Source organism: Podarcis gaigeae (assembly GCF_964106915.1).
Source record: "Podarcis gaigeae genome assembly, chromosome: 10".
NCBI classification, from domain to species: Eukaryota; Metazoa; Chordata; class Lepidosauria; order Squamata; family Lacertidae; genus Podarcis; species Podarcis gaigeae.
In genome coordinates, this window is record NC_139686.1 from 545,368 (window position 1) to 562,258 (window position 16,891).

Here is a 16,891-nt window from a genome sequence, read left to right on the forward strand (position 1 = left end):
CAAGAATCTTTGCTTGTTTATGTAGATGACCTGATTTATACTTCAAAGACACAAGAACAAGTAAAAAAACTAGCCAAAGAGTTAAATAAACACTTCAAAGTTAAGAATCTTGGTGATGTAAAGGTCTATCTTGGTGTTCAGATAGATAGGACCAAAAATGGCAGTTTTCTACTGAATCAAAAAGGCAAGATATTGCAAATGTTGAAAAAGTTTGGCATGACAGAGTGTGCAGGTGTTAGAACACCAATGGAAATGGGTTTTGTAAAAGACAATGAGTTCAAGGATAGTGCTGAATTCAAGAGTGCTGAAATCTTTCAGTCAGCTCTGGGAAGCTTACTTCATCTTTCGCAATGGAGTAGACCAGATATTGCTTACGCTGTTAACTTACTCAGCAGAGAAGCTTCAAGACCTAGTGTAAATGCATGGAAAGGAATTCAAAGAGTGTTAAGATATTTACAATACACCAAAGATTTTTGCCTTGAATTATCTTCTGAAGGACAAGCACAGATTACTTGTTGGGCAGATAGTGATTGGGGAAATTTAAAGGATAGAAAATCAGTGTCTGGCTGTGTAATAAAATTTGGTAACTCTCTGATTGGGTGGAGATCCAAGAAACAGAACCTGATTGCTTTGTCGTCAACAGAACCTGAGTTCTGTGCCTTATCTGAGTTATGTAGAGATCTAGAATTTTACAAATGCTTGGCACAAGAGATGTATGAAAAGGCCATCACTCCAATCACTGTATGGGGTGATAATCAACCGTGTCTTAAGTTAGCACAAAATGGGCAGTTTAAAGGTCGTACAAAACATTTGGATATCCGCTTTCAAAATGTTTGTCAAACGGTAAAAGCAGGAATTGTTAAATTAAATTACTGTCCCAGTCATGAAAATCAAGCTGATGGTTTTACAAAACCGCTTGGGTTTCAGCGGCATGAAAACTTTTGTGAAGAAATGGGTCTGAAGTAATTTTGTTTTTGTATTGCCAGCGAGAGGGGGTGTTAGGGTGTGAAACCTAAGACGCTGGCAAGTTAGCAATGTCATGTGACTTTAAGTAGTCAAGCTCGTTAAGTTGTTAAGTTGCTCAGTATATAAAGAGTGTTTGTTTTCTCTGCCTGCGGGGCGTGAAGCAAAAATGTCTGAAAGCTCCGGAGGTGTTTCTGTTATCTGTCTGCAATAAACCTGTCTTTGGAAAGACAGGCTTCCCTGTGTTGTTATTTCTTTGCTGCTGAGACTCTGAAGCTTGTACTGCAACAAGAATCTCTGCACTGGACTTAATTAATACTCTGCAAAGAGAACTGTTGCTGGTTGCGTAGCGGAAGCATTTACTGGACCAGTACACAGACTCTCTTAGTATTTGCTATCTGTATAGATGGTGGTTTTTTTCCCTTCGCTGATCTCACAAGCGCGTATGAGTGCGATTAATTCTGCGGCTTGTGCGCTGTATTGTGGGTTAATAGGGTTGGATTCTAGGACGTCGAAATCGGAAACGACAGCGTACCCTGTCTTCCTCTCTCCATTTATAACCTTGGAGCTGCCATCAGTATAAAGTATCAAGTCTGGGTTTTCTAAGGGGAGGTGATCCAGGTCCTCCCGGGGTTTCTCGGCTTGTCAAACTATTTTGGTGCAGTCATGGTGTGGGGTACCTTCGTCAGGAAGGGGTAATAAGGTGGCTGGGTTGAGGGAATTAACACGTTTAATGGTGACGTTAGAAGGAGTTAGTAGAAGGGCTTCGTAGCGGTTTAAGCGGGAGTTCGAAAAGTGGTGACAGCCTCTCAGAGTTAAAAGAGTAGAGACAGAATGGGGAACATGGATGGTAATTTCGTGTCCCAGTACTGTTTCTTGGCCCTTTTCTAGGAGGATCGCTGCGGCGGCAATTGCTCTGAGGCAACTTACGGCTCCCTTTGCAGTGTTGTCTAACTGTAGGCTATAATAGGCTACCGGCCTTTCTTGATCCCGAAAGGTCTGAGTCAAAACGCCCGAAGCGACCCCCATTTGTTCATGAATGAACAGGTTAAAGGGGATGCGGTAGTCGGGCAATCCTAGGGCAGGAGTAGATCTCAATTCTCGTTTTAGATGTTCAAAAAATTTATAAGCTTCCTCTTCCCAGACTAATGTGTCTGGGTGGTCCTGGCGGGTCATAGCGGTTAAAGGTTTCGTTATTTCGCTGTATCCAGCAATCCATGCTCGGCAAAAGCCGGCCATTCCAAGGAAGCCGCGCAACTGTCGCTTTGTTTTAGGGAGGGGAATTTTAGTGACCATTTCAACCCGATCGGTGGCAAGGCTTTGGGTACCCACTCCCAAGATGTGCCCGAGGTACTTTACTTCTTGTTTACAGTATTGGAGTTTCTTTGGGGACACTTTATGCCCCTTCCTCGCTAGTTCAGATAGGAGGTATTTAGTGTCTATTTTACATGCCTCTTCACTAGTAGAGCATAATAAGATGTCATCAACGTAGAGCAAGAGGGCGGAGCTTGCAGGGAGATGGATGTCTTGTAAATCTTGGTGTAAGATGGCTGAAAATATTGCTGGTGATTCTACATATCCCTGGGGTAATCTTGTCCAAGTTAATTGACTGGGCCCCCAGGTAAAAGCGAAAAGGAATTGGCTAGCTGGGTCCAGGGGTATGCTGAAGAAAGCAGAACATAAGTCCGCGGCAGAGTACCAAGTTGTTCCTGCCGGAATTGCGTTCAGGAGAGAGTTTGGGTTGCCCACCACTGAGTGTCGGGGTATTACGAACTGGTTTACTAGTCTCAGGTCTTGGACAAAGCGGTATCGGACTGGGGCTCCCTCTTTTGAGGGCTTCTTTACGGGGAGCACGGGGGTATTACAAGGTGAGGCGCATGGAACTAGGATACCTTTCTCGAGGAAGTCCTCAATCATGGGTGTTAGTCCTTCGATGGCTTCTTTGGGTAAGGGGTATTGCTTGGTACAAGGGAAGGGCAGGTCGGTTCTGTAGGTGATCTTAACGGGAGTGGCTGATATTAGGAGTCCGACAGAGGTCGATTCAGTGCCCCACAAGGAAGAGGGTAATTCATTCTCCAACTCCGGGGGGAGCTCGGGAAACTGACGGTCCAATTCCGTTTCCTGTACGATACCCTGGAACGCGGGGATGGAATCCTCAGGCATATATAGGTAGATGCCGTCCGAGGAACATTTTATGGTGGCGTTGAGTTTACAAAGAAGGTCTCTGCCAAGGAGGTTAACAGGACTGCTAGTTAAAAGGAAGGCATGTTCTGCTAATAGGGGTCCAAGGGTGACTTTAGCCGGTTGCGAGAGTGGGCAAGTGCGGGGTATCCCATCTAGTCCCATTACTTTCTTGGTCACTGTCCCTGGTTCCAGGTGACTATCGGTGAGGGTGGAATATGTGGCCCCTGTGTCCAGTAGACATTGATAGGGGTGGCCGTCGATCTCAATAGTACAGACAGGGTCTTCAGGTGACAATGTTATCACGGGGCAGATGGTTTGGGTTGGACCTAGACTGGGATCCCCTTCTAGTAGTCAGTAGGCATCTTGATCATCAGGTGGTGGCTGGTTTGGGGGGTGCAAGGGAGGAGCAGTAGCATTTGCCCAAGGGTGAGTAGGCGCGTTTATGGCTGGCATTTGAGTTCTTGGGCCCGGTTGAGGTCATTGGGTCTGAGGCATGGGTTTCGGAGGCACTTGCGGAGCGTAGCCTTCTGGTTGGTGATTAATGTGCCCCTGGGTGAGGTTAGATTGCGGGAGAAAAGGGGGTTGGCTCGTTCGGGTAGGAAATGGCACGGAGCCCTGTCCCCCGTAGGATGGTGTGTTGAGGTAGGGGCAGAATCTTTTTATGTGTCCCTCTTCATGGCAGTAGTAGCACCCTCCAGTGCCTGGTCCCCATTGTCTATAGGGATTTGGGGGTCCTCCACCCCGGACTCCCCTTCCACGGTTGAGGCCTCTGCCTCGGTTAAGACCATAGGTAGTTTCCATACTGAAAGCCAAGATCTGTTCGGCTTCGGGTTTTGTTTCCTTTTTCCTTCTTTCATCTCTAGAGTTGTAGATGGATTTTGCGATGGATAAGATTTCGCTTACACTCTTCCCATCATATCCAATTTGGAGATTTAAGGCTTTCCTAATGTCTGGGCAGGCCTGATCCTTGAAGAAACCTTTAACAATTACTTCATGCTGTGGATTTTCGGGGTCTATCCCTCCCCATGTTTTGATGGCAGAGACCAATCTGGTATAATAATCAGACGGGTGCTCATTTGGTCCCTGCATTACCGTCTGGACTTTGGTCCAATTTACGGTGCGTTGTCCGGCAGCCTTTACGCCATCTAGAATGGCTTTCTTAAATAGGTTCAGGTACCAGATCCCATTTGTGGTGTTGTAATCCCATGCAGGCTCGACTCTGAGGCATTGTGCTGTGAGAGCCGGTAGTCCTTGGGGTCGTCCCCTCTTATAGTCGGGTGATTCTATGGCTTCCCCCGCTTTCGTTAAAATATCCGCCTTCTCTGCCTCATTGAAGAGGGCGTTCAGAAGGACATGGACATCAGGCCAGGTGGGTTTATGGGTGGAAAAGATGGCGCTAATTTGGCGGTGACATTTGTCGGGGTCGTCCCTCAGGGAGGGCATCTGGTTTGACCAAGTTACGAGGTCCGAGGTATAGAAGGGTTGGTGTGTATAAACCATTCGTGGGGGTCCATCAGGTTGGAGCGGTGGAATCGGCAAAGCCCTCAGGGGCATCTGAACCGCGGTAGAGCTCACGGTAGAGCTCACCTGATCAGAGGTTCCTGGAGTTTCTGCAGTGAGATCTAGGAGGTCTACAGTAGGCGCATGAGATTCTGAGGGGATAGGGCTTCTTCTGGCTTGGACGGGGTCCTCAACTACATTGTGAAGTGTTGAGGGGGGGGTCTTAGTTTTGGCCTGCCCGTGGTCTTTCTGGTCTCTTTTAGCCTGTAGCCACGTGACTCTTTTGTTCTCGTTGCTTTGTGTCCCCTCGTCCCCCGTGTCCTCATCACTACTAGGTGGTGGCGGCGATGGCCCTCCATAGTAAAAGGGGATCAGGGCCTGTTGTATATCATCGTCTACGGAGCGCCCTTCGTAAGGGGGGGGGCATGAGTTGTCGTCCGGGATTCAATATAGGTAACTGGTAGGATGCTGTCCCTTTCGGGGCTTGGAGAAATCCCTTTACGGTCTCAAAAGTTGCCAGATATTCCAACTGGCGGGGTTTTTCCTCAATTAAATATTTCTTTAGGTGGTTCAAGCGCTCTTCATTAAACGAACCCCCGGCGGCCAACGCAATTCAGGTTTGGCGGAGGCGGTGCTGGCGGGCCAGATTTCGGAACAGAGGTCCTCTAATTTTTTCTTCGACAATAATTTGTGGCCAGGAATCGTCTTCCAATATGTAATCACAAATTGGAGAGGAGAGTCAGGGTCCTTCTGAGACTGGGATGGCTTCTTTGAAGCCTTCCTCCCAGAGTGAGCCCGCTCGTGTTTGGAAGCCTGGGTACCCATTTTAAGTTTCACGCGTGTCTAGACAGAAAGAAGGAAGAGAAGGGGCGGTAAGGATTGGTGTATCTAGGAGATTGATGCAAGGGTTTTTGTTAAGAGGGGTCTTTAGTCGCTTGGCAACTTCCTTAGGGAGTTTTTTTTTTACAGAGCTCTAGCTATCCGGTTCCTTATATTCCTTCCTATTTTCTTAGTCAATAACCTGGGGTCCCTTCCCACTCTGCCGATTCCGCCCAATTCTCATGGGCTATCCCTCCTGGCAACCTCCTACCTATTGTCAATCTCAGGAAAAGGGGCCCTACTGAACGCCCGCGCCGTGCGGTGCCAGATCGGGTGGTCCCTGGACAGGGTTCGAATAGAAAATCCCCCTTGCTTTCGGAAGCGGGCTCACGCACGATACACGTGTTACGTGGCTCGACCGGTGCGGCTGGGATTGGTGACAGAAAGCCAGACCCCTTCCTGCCTCCTCGGTGAGGACGCTCGGGAAGTTCGGAAGAAGAACTCCAACCCCTTGCTTTCAACTGGGACGTCCGTTGCGGGGAGTCGGCTATTTTTCAAGTCGGGTCTCTCCGTCTTACTTTCGGACTCCCAATTGGTGCGGCTGGCTGGAGGGTGTTTAGAGAAAGAGATAGAGCTCAGAACCCCCCTATTGGGTCGAGCGCCGGTCCCCGGTCTCTCTCACCAACCGGACCAAGAGAAACGCAAGAAGGATCAATAGAGAGGAGGGCAGAGAATTCAGTTGCCAGGAGATTTCCCCCCTTTCCCACCAGTGCACTGGATTTTCCTTTCCTATACTCACGCGTCTTCTACGGCAATCCCGGGATCGATGAGTGAGCCGGCTGGATTCCCTTTGCTCCCCGGCTGAACCCTTGGGACGTTCGATTACCAACCGGAGGATGGCCGGAGGTCCAAAGGATCTTCCCAGGCAAAATGGCCCGGAGCCGGCTGAAGATTTCGGGGGCCCCGGTCAGCAACACGGGAGTACCGCTCGCCCCACGTTGGGCGCCAAATGTTACGGAAAATTCCGGGTGCGGAGTTACCCTGCCACCCAGCTCGTCGGACCAAGTCCGCGGGTCCTAGCGGAGGAAATGAGTTCAGCCGGAGACGGAGCAAGATGCGGAGATCCGAGTTTATTGGCCAACAGGTTCAAGGCGAGATTGAACCCCGAGAATGGGGCGACATAAACTTTTAAAAGTTCCCTCCAAGTCCCAGAATACAGTGCAGAAAACGTCATGAATACATTATGGGAAGGTTGGGTTACACGGAAAAACGTCATGAATACATTATAGAAAGGTGGGGTTTTACAGATCAGCACTTCAGGAAGGGAGGGGGGGATATGCAGAGTGGGGAATATACATAGATAAGCATGGATAAATGTTTCCTGAGTACAGGTGATGACGGAACAATGGAACAGATATGCATCATCTGCCACCTGGCATTGCCCGGAGGAAGGGTTTGGCAGAACGATCCGACCGGATTAGGGTCTTCCTGAGTACGTGACCTGTCGCTCAGGGGATTATAGAAGTGGGCAGCAACATGGAGTCCAGAGAGAACAGAGTAGAACAACTTCAAAATGGAGAAAATCGGAGCTTTGGTTGATTTTATATCATTTTCCGAAGCTTTCGGCCCCTTTGCCGGTCAAGTGTATATTGCATATTGAAAACGGAAACAAATGGATACATTGTAACAAGACTTTGACAGTTTTACGAGGTCGCTGGTTTCGGTTCCCTTGTTCTCGCAGCAGGGGGCCGTCAGCAACTTGTCAGGAGGTTAAATGAGGCGTGCAAGGGCTCCCTGAGCTAGCTGCTGCAGGGGAGTGCATGCTCCTGATTGGCTGAGGCGCGGCCATTATAGTCAATGGAGGACGTAGTTTGATACGGTCAACTCATGTTAAAATAGGGTGAAAGGAAGGCATAAGAAAGAAGGGCTTATTCCGCCCGTATAAAGTGAAGGGGTATAGTGTGGTGCTTGTGCAACGGTGTAGGGGGGTTTCAGGAGCTGGGCGCCGCCGAGGTCATCGCCTCGGGCCCCCTTTGAGGAGGAGGAGGAGGTGGGGAAAGGTGCCCCCCCTCTCCTTCCGTATCAGTATAAACTTCACACACACTCACACACTACATACGCCACATTTCTGTTATAAATTCATAGAAAATCAACCATACATCGGATTTGCACTGTTCCATTTTTTATTTTACTCCATATGACAAGAACTAACAAAGGGGGGTGACTTAGTCCTGGTCAGACATAATCCCTTCACCGTCTCAGCACATACTCAGGAGCCCTGCCCATGCCAACCCTGATGATCCCAGACAGAAGACAATCAAGATCACAAAGAACTCGCATATGGGAGTGGATTCAGCATGGACTGAAACAAAGGACAATGATCAGATCTTCCCTCAGGGGGCAGGAAACTGCAAACTCCCCTTTGTCCTCTGGAAAGTACTCATGGGGAGGGGGAAAGGAGGAACCAGCCAGGTGACAAGACACTCATGTTACCACCACAACTCCTCCCTCAACTCCTCCTTTCTGTAATGTATGCCTCCCTCAGCCCCTCCTTTCTGTAATGTATGCCTCCCTCAGCCCCTCCTTTCTGTAATGTATGCATGATGTTTCTGGGGGTGGGCTTGATCTAGAGGAGGGGAATTTCAAAAGTTTTTATAAGACCTTGCACACTATTCTTCTGGGTCAGGGGTCTGCAACCTTTAAGACAAAAAGAGCCACTTGGACCCGTTTCCGAAGGGAAAAAAACTGGGAGCCGCAAAACTCATCATTATAAAAATAATTTTGTCACTTTTTTATTATTTCTTTGTTTGACCCCTCAGAGTTACTCCTCCTCATAGAAATAAACGTTAAATTAACAAGTTACCTTTTTGTGTGTTCTTCACTCCCCTTCAAAACAGTGACCAGCGTACATGCCCCCTTTCAATGCAGTGACCAGCGTACATGCCCCGTACAATGTAGCGGGTGGGCGGGCGGGCGGGCGGGAAGGTGACGTTGGGACGGTGCGTGACTAACGCACGCACTGCCCCCATGCGACGTCACAGCCAGTACAGCGCCTGCCACAGTGGGGAGTGTCGGGGTGCACAATGCACCTCCTCCCCTCGCTAGTATCCGCCCCGGAGCCGCGGTAAAGGTGTAAAAGAGCCACATGCGGCTCCGGAGCCGCGGGTTGCAGACCCCTGTTCTGGGTCTTTCCTCTCTCCTGCACGTGAGGGGAATACCCTGTTGCAACAGTTCAATAAAGACCAAGCCTACAGGCTGCTGTTTTGCTCCAAGTTATCCTGGTTGGTGTCTTTGTTTTGTCCAAGGGAGCCCTCGGTTTTTTCCTGTAACACCACCTGCCACCAGGGGGAACAAGAGGGAAGCCCCCAACAAAAGAAGACCCCAACTTTTATTAGCTCCGAATCCCTTGACCAAACTGCAGGAGGCAGTGGAAGACAGGAGTGCCTGGCGTGCTCTGGTCCAGGGGGTCACAAAGAGTCGAACACGACTAAACAACAACAACAAATCCCCCATGCTACACCCCCAAGACTACATCATGACTACATCACTGACACATCACACAGAGGAGGGGTTGAGGGAGGAGTTGGGGTGGTCACCTGAGTGTCTTGTCCAGAGCCAGTGGGGTGTAGTGGTTAAGAGCGGTGGACTCGTAATCTGGGGTAATCTGGGGTTTGCGTCTCCGCTCCTCCCCATGCAGCTGCTGGGTCACCTTGGGGCAGTCACACTTCTCTGAAGTCTCTCAGCCCCACTCACCTTATAGAGTGTTTGTTGTGGGGGAGGAAGGGAAAGGAGAATGTTAGCCGCTTTGAGACTCCTGAAGGGGAGTGATAAAGCGGGATATCAAATCTAAACTCCTCCTCCTCCTCCTCTTCTTCTTCTTCTTCTCCTCCTTCTTCTTCTTGACACCTGTCCAGTTCCTCCTTTCCTCTCCCCATGATTACATTCCTGAGGACAAAGAGGAGTTCATGTGTTACCTGCAACACATGAATCCCAATCCCAAAGAAGGGCAGTGCCCAAGAATGCTCCAACTACCGCACAATTGCACTCATTTCACACGCTAGCAGACCTCAGACCCTGGAGGAGGTGGTGCAGAGGGCTCTGGCGATTGGGATACGTCACGAGGGACGTCCTTGGCAGGAAGAGGAAGAACGTCAGGTGCGTCCACCAGCGAGGACGTCTTCTTTCATCCCCAGGGAGTTCAGTCAGTCACATCCCTCACCGCTGGGGAGGCAGGGGGAGGAGCCGATGGAACTTGGTGGTGCTAAGGCTCAAGCAACAGCCAGAGCCCCAGTTTCCGGTGCAGTAAAGGCGAAGCCTCCTAGAGGGACCAGGAAGTGTTACATCTGCGACAGTGCACTGCACATGGCGAAAGAGTGCCCCCAGAGGCTCCAGAAACACACTGCAGCTTTAACGACGGTAGCTGCAGAAGTGATCCAGGAAGAGGAACCTCAGGGAAACGACAATGCCTGGCTGCAAGCAGAATTGCTGGGGCTCAGCCAGGCGAATCTGTAGAACAGTCCCCAGCGTCTTTGCAACCCACAGACCCTTTACCACCCAAGCCAGCGGTGCAGCTCACTGCAACACTTCAGTTGCCAAATGGGACCACCCTAGAAGTGCCCCTCACGATCGATTCGGGGAGCAACGCCGATTTCGTGGGGATGCAATTTGTCAAGCAGCATCGCATAGCGCTTCTGCCCGCCACAACGCCTCTGAACGTAGTCACGGTGGATGGCAGGAAATTGCTAGGAGGGCAAGTTGTGCAACAGACACCTCCCATGGTGATGCGGATAGGAGATCACCGAGAAGTCATTAGCTTCAATGTCACCCAACTGTCTGACACGCCTATAGTATTAGGCATGAGTTGGATGGAAAGACACAGTCCTGCTGTAGCGTGGTACCAACGCCAGATCACCTTTTGCTCATCGTACTGTGCTCAAAATTGCATCCAGTCCTGCCAGGAGGAGGGGGCTGAGCACCAGCTGCGACTTGGCATGGTGCAGGCAGTACCTAGCAAGTACGAAGGGTTCCTGGAGGTTTTCTGCGAGAAGGAAGCTGACCAGTTGCCGCCCCACAGACCTTATGATTGTGCCATCGACCTGGTGCCGGGGGCGCAGTTGCCGACTGCAAAACTGTATTCCATGTCTGAGGACGAGATGCAAGAGCTCAGGGAGTTCATAGAGCACAATTTGAAGCGTGGATTCATCCGGGAATCGAAAGCAGTGGGGGGCAGTCCTGTGTTCTTTGTAAAGAAGAAGGACACGCCTCAAAAAAGACTCATTGTGGATTATAGGTTCATAAACAGTATGACCAAGCCCAAGGCCTTCCCCATGCCCAAGATAGATGATCTCCTAGCAACCGTGAGGAAGGGGAAGATCTTCACCAAATTGGATCTGCGTGGAGCGTATAACCTCATACGCATCCGGGAGGGCGATGAGTGGAAAACGGCCATGTTCACGCCTCTGGGCACGTATGAATACAGAGTTATGCCGTTTGGTCTCCAAAATGGATCTCACGTCTTCCAAGCCTTTATGCATCACGTGCTAGCGGGACTCCTCTACAAGAAATGTGTGTGTTTCCTCGACGACATCCTGATCTTTTCGGAGACGGAAGAGGCCCACGAGAGGGACGTAAAGGAAGTCCTGCAAAGACTACGGGAGAACAGGCTCTACGCCAAGTTAGAGAAGTGCCAGTTTGATGTGACGGAGGTGGATTTCCTGGGCTACAAGCTGTCCGACAAGGGACTGGCCATGGACAGCGTCAAGGTCCGCGCGGTGTTGGACTGGAAGAGCCCACGCAATCGGAAGGAAGTCCAGAGATTCGTCGGCTTCGCCAACTTCTACCGCAAATTCATCAGAGGTTTTGCAAAGGAGACAGCAGCGATCACGGACACTCTGAGTTCCAAGAAGAAGAGGTTCGTGTGGACGGAACAGGCGGAGCGCTCTTTTCGGAAGCTTAAAAGCCTTTTCGCCTCCGAGGAGCAGCTGCTGCACGTGGATCCAGGCAGGCCCATGCGAGTAGAGACCGACGCGTCAGACAGGGCGGTTGGAGCCGTGCTCCTGCAAGAAGATCCACATGGGAACTGGAGACCCGGTGCCTTTTACTCCCGAAAGCTCAGCAAGGCGGAGCAAAACTACACCATATGGGACAGAGAGCTGTTGGCCATTCACGCAGCGTTCAAAGCGTGGCGACACTTCCTCATAGGAGCCAAGCACACAGTACAGGTCCGCACGGATCACAAGAACCTAGAGTATTGGCGCACGGCGAAGCTCCAAAGCCAGAGACACATGCACTGGGCGGAATTCTTCGCGGATTTCGACTTTCGGATAGAGTACATCCCCGGAGATTCCAACGTTATAGCCGATGCGCTCTCCAGGAAACCGCAATATCTCGATGAAGCGACACCAGTAGCAGCCAGGCACATTTTCGCACCGCAGGCGTGGTCGTGCGCTGCCATCACAGTAGATCTGGACGCGGTGCGACGCGCGTTGCAAGTGGATCAGTTCGCACAGTCCAAAATGGAGGAGTTGCGCAGAGGTGTGCAGAGTGGCGAAGATTTCCAACTGCGCGACGGGCTGCTAACTCGCAAAGGTGCCCTCTACGTGCCAAGCGACGAGCTTCGCGCAAAGGTTCTGCAGCAGTTGCACGACGCCCCCAGTGCGGGCCACTTCGGCAAGGAGAAGACAATAGAACTGGTGGCAAGGGACTTTTGGTGGCCTCGGATGCGTGGAGAGGTAGCGGATTACGTCGCCAGGTGTGACACTTGTCAAAGGTCCAAGCCAGTACACCAGAAGCCAGCGGGGCTGTTGGAACCGCTGGAAACGCCACAGCAACCGTGGGAGAGGGTAGCCCTGGACTTCGTTACTGACCTGCCCAGCTCCAGAGGGAAGACGGCGGTACTGGTGGTTGTGGACCTGTTCACCAAGATGGCGCACTTCATTCCGTGCGCAAAGGTGGCGACGGCGGAACAGACTGCCAAACTCTTCATTGATCACGTGTTCAAGGTGCATGGGCTGCCGCAGTCCATCCTGTCCGACAGGGGGCGCCAGTTTGTTTCCAATTTTTGGCAGAAGCTTTTAGGTATCCTGAACGTCAAGATCAACCTTACGTCGGCGAGACACCCACAGACCAACGGCCAAGCTGAGAGGGTCAACGCGATCATGCAGCAGTACCTGAGATGTTACGCCAATCAGCGACCCGCAGCTTGGGTGGACTACCTGCCGATGGCAGAGTTTGCCTATAACAACACGAAGCACGCGTCCACGGGGGTGACGCCGTTCTTTGCGAACAACGGTCGGCATCCCAGAACCTTCCCGGGGTTCGGGGCACCGAGAGAGGGGGTGCCGCAAGAAGCCGACCAGTTTGCAGCGGAGCTGCAGGAGGTGCACGAAGAGTTGCGGAGACATTTGGAGCTGGCCAAGCAAGCATATAAGGTGCAGGCAGACAAAAACAGGAGAGCGGGGGAGGAGATCCAGGTGGGGGACTGGGTGTGGTTAGCGGCCCAAGCGATGCCAGCCAAGTCGTTGGCCAAGAAGAAGCTAGGGCACAGGCAGTTAGGGCCGTACCAAGTGGCAGCTAAGATCAACCCTGTAGCCTTTCGACTAGCCCTCCCCGAAGGTTCCAGAGTGCATCCGGTATTTCACAGGTCGGTGCTCACCCCCTACAAGGCACCGCACAGGTTTCAGGAGTCTGAAACAGTCCCGCAACTACACACTAAGTCACAGGAGAGGGAGAGGGCGCCTAGGGCCGAACCACTCAACGAGGTCACAGAAATCCTGGACTCGAGATGGGGGGAAGAGGGGGTAGAATACTTTCTAGCCACAGAGGGCACTCCAGCCAGTGCCAACGGTTGGGTGCCGGGCTACGCTTTAGACGAACCTCTTCTAAAAGACGAGTTCCATGCCCTTTTCCCGCATAGACCCATGCCAGCCGAGTACTTTGATGACTGGCTCTTTACGCCCACACTCTCAGGCAGTACTTTCCGGGGTTTTTCTTCAGCCGAGGAGAGAACGCCAGAATCTAGCCCGCCCAGGGGATCGTGCTCAGGGGTGGACACAGAACCCTCTTATTGGTGGGACGAGCAACCAGAGGAGGACTGGCGCAGGAAATGGCTGACGGGACCTTGGCCGGCAGCACCAGACGAGGTACCAATGGAAGAGGGAGAAGAGAACACTTTGGGTCAAGAACCCGCATTCGAACACTCATACACCGAACTGCAAGCAGAGGATATGGAGGTACACAACCTGTATCCTGCATCCACCTCCGAAGAGCTGCAGCTCCTACAACCTGCACCCGATGGGCGGGAGGGGGGAAGGGGGGCTTCGAGGGGGGGATGGATGTCAGGGTTTCAGGGACAGAGAGCGAGGGGGAGGGGTCCCAGGGCGACTAGGAAGAGGACGACGACGACCCGAGGTTGTCAGTGAGTCCGTCAAGTGAATCCGAGGATTCCCAAAAGGGAGCCCCCCTGGTCAGGCCAAGGGGCAGTAGAGAGGGAAGCAGTCAGAAGCAGGGGAACGAAGAGGGAATCCCCAGTGGGGGTTGGAGATCGGGACCGGCCTCTCCGTCAGAACGGAGTGAAGGGGGTGGAGTTGCCAGTGTGTCAGAAAGAGCAGAACAGGAAGCAGAGAGGGGAAGGAGTTCGGAGCAGAACGTCCTGCCGGAAGGGGAGGAGTGTAGTACCGAGAGTAGCGTAACGGTCGAAAGGAAGGTCAGAAGCAACGTACGCGCGCCAAGTTCAAATGTGGAGGCGCGCGGAAATGAGGAGAGCCCTGAGGAGGAGCCTGGTCCCAAAGCACGAAGGAGGGGGGAGCAGGCGTCAGAAGACTCAGCCTCGGGGGAGTCCCGGAGGGAGGGAGCACAGGGGGGCAGGAAGACCCTGCGGAAAAGGAAGGAGAGGAAAAGGTGGAGCAGTACAAGCCTCTTAAGCTGGTGCAGGGGCGGGACTGACTCAGAGGGGACTTCTAACATCTAAGGGTAACAGATGCTGAGCCACGGAGCTTGGATGTAACGACAACAATGTTCTTCAATAAAACCTTTTGTATATAACTTGGACTGGATTTTGGTCTCTTGTGAGCTGGGACCTCGGGTGGCTCTGACAGTGAATAATGCCTTGACAGAATCATTTGACATCACAAAGGGTACCAGACGGGGTGCCCACTGTCCCCGCTATTGTTTATTATGGTTCTAGAGGTATTAGCAAATTATTTGAGAGAAACATCAGAGATAAATGGAGTTAAAATAGGTGTTAAAGAATTTAAACTTAAGGCCTATGCAGACGATTTAGCATTAACCTTAGATGAACCTCAGGAAAGTGTTAAAAAAGCATTGGAAGACATGGGAAAATTCGGACAATTGGCAGGATTTAAATTGAACAAGACAAAGATGGAAATGCTGGTCAAAAATATGGAAAAGAATGAGGTAGAAAGGTTGGAAATTAAGGTGATTAAAAAAGTAAAATACTTCGGAATCTGGATGACGGCAAAGAATATAAACTTATTCAATGATAACTATCAAGCAGTGTGGAAAGAGATTAAAAGAGATTTGGAAGTATGGGATAGATTAAAATTGTCAATAAGTGGAAGAATATCAGCGATCAAAATGAATACATTACCAAAGATGCTATTTTTATTTCAAACGATTCCGATAATCAGAGGCTTAGGACAATTTAGAGAATGGCAAAAGGTTCTCTCGCGCAAGGGAGAAAACCGAGAATCAAATTTAAAATACTGACGGACAGAAAGGAAAGAGGGGGGTTCTCAGTACCTGATTTGAAACTTTATTACGAAGCGGCCTGTCTGTGTTGGATAAAGGATTGGATAACCCTGGAAAACTCAGACCTGTTAGATCTGGAGGGATATAATAACAGATATGGGTGGCACTCCTACCTCTGGTATGGTAAAGTGAAAGTGCACAGAGGTTTCACAAACCATGTGATAAGATGTGCCCTATATGAAGTCTGGGACAGAAATAAGAATCTGCTAGAAAGGAAAACACCGTGGTGGGTCTCACCAGTTGAAATGTTAACAGTAAAAAAATGGAATATGGAAGGGAGATGGGCTACATATGAAGAGATTTTGATGAAATCTGAGAAAGGATGGAAATTGAAGCCCTATAATTGTATTGAGGAGAAATTGACAGGATGGTTGCAATACCATCAAGTTAATGATGTTTTTAAGGATGATAAAAAATTAGGATTTGAAGATAAGAAATCGAAATTCCAAAATGACATTATAGAAAGCAAGACCAAACTACTCTTGAAAATGTATAATTTCTTATTAGAATGGAATACAAAAGATGAATTGATGAAGAGGCTATGACAAAATGGGCAATAGACTTTGGGCATAATATAGAACATGATGCATGGCTTAAACTTTGGAATGAGAATTTAAAATTTACTCCATGCTCTACTTTAAAAGAGAACGTAATGAAAATGGTTTATCGCTGGTTTCTTACTCCCACCAAACTAGCAAAAATGTACAGGACGAGTAGCAAAATCTGTTGGAAATGTAAAGAAAAGTATGGTGATTTTTACCACATGTGGTGAGCATGTGATCAATGAAAGAGTTTTGGGAATTGATCTATAATGAATTAAAAAAGATGTTTAAATATACTTTCCTCAAAAAGCCCAAAGAACTACTGCTAGGTTTGATAGGAGAGGATATTAAGAAGACGGACCAAAGACTATATCTGTATGCTACGACAGCAGCCAGAGTTCTGATAGCCCAAAAGTGGAAAACACAGGAGATACCGACTGTAAAGGAGTGGCAGACAAAGTTGGTCGAGGACGCGGAACTAGCAAAACTGACACACAGGATTCACAGTCAGGAGGATCATAGAATCCTAGAGTTGGAAGAGACCCCAAGGGCCATCGAGTCCAACCCCCTGCCAAGCAGGAAACGCCATCAGAGCACTCCTGACATATAGTTGTCAAGCCTCTGCTTAAAGACCTCCAAAGAAGGAGACTCCACCACACTCCTTGGCAGCAAATTCCACTGTCGAACAGCTCTTACTGTCAGGAAGTTCTTCCTAATGTTTAGGTGGAATCTTCTTTCTTGTAGTTTGGATCCATTGCTCCGTGTCCGCTTCTCTGGAGCAGCAGAAAACAACCTTTCTCCCTCCTCTATATGACATCCTTTTATATATTTGAACATGGCTATCATATCACCCCTTAACCTCCTCTTCTCCAGGCTAAACATGCCCAGCTCCCTTAGCCGTTCCTCATAAGGCATCGTTTCCTGGCCTTTGACCATTTTGGTTGCCCTCCTCTGGACACGTTCCAGTTTGTCAGTGTCCTTCTTGAACTGTGGTGCCCAGAACTGGACACAGTACTCCAGGTGAGGTCTGACCAGAGCAGAATACAGTGGCACTATTACTTCCCTTGATCTAGATGCTATACTCCTATTGATGCAGCCCAGAATTGCATTGGCTT

General features: G+C 50.1%; 1 protein-coding gene across 2 annotated transcripts in view; it reads right to left on the minus strand.

Annotated features, from left to right (window-relative positions):
* Window positions 1–16,891, minus strand: part of LOC310826030 (uncharacterized protein) — a 121,037-nt gene that overhangs the window by 39,274 nt on the left and 64,872 nt on the right. The window lies entirely within an intron of this gene.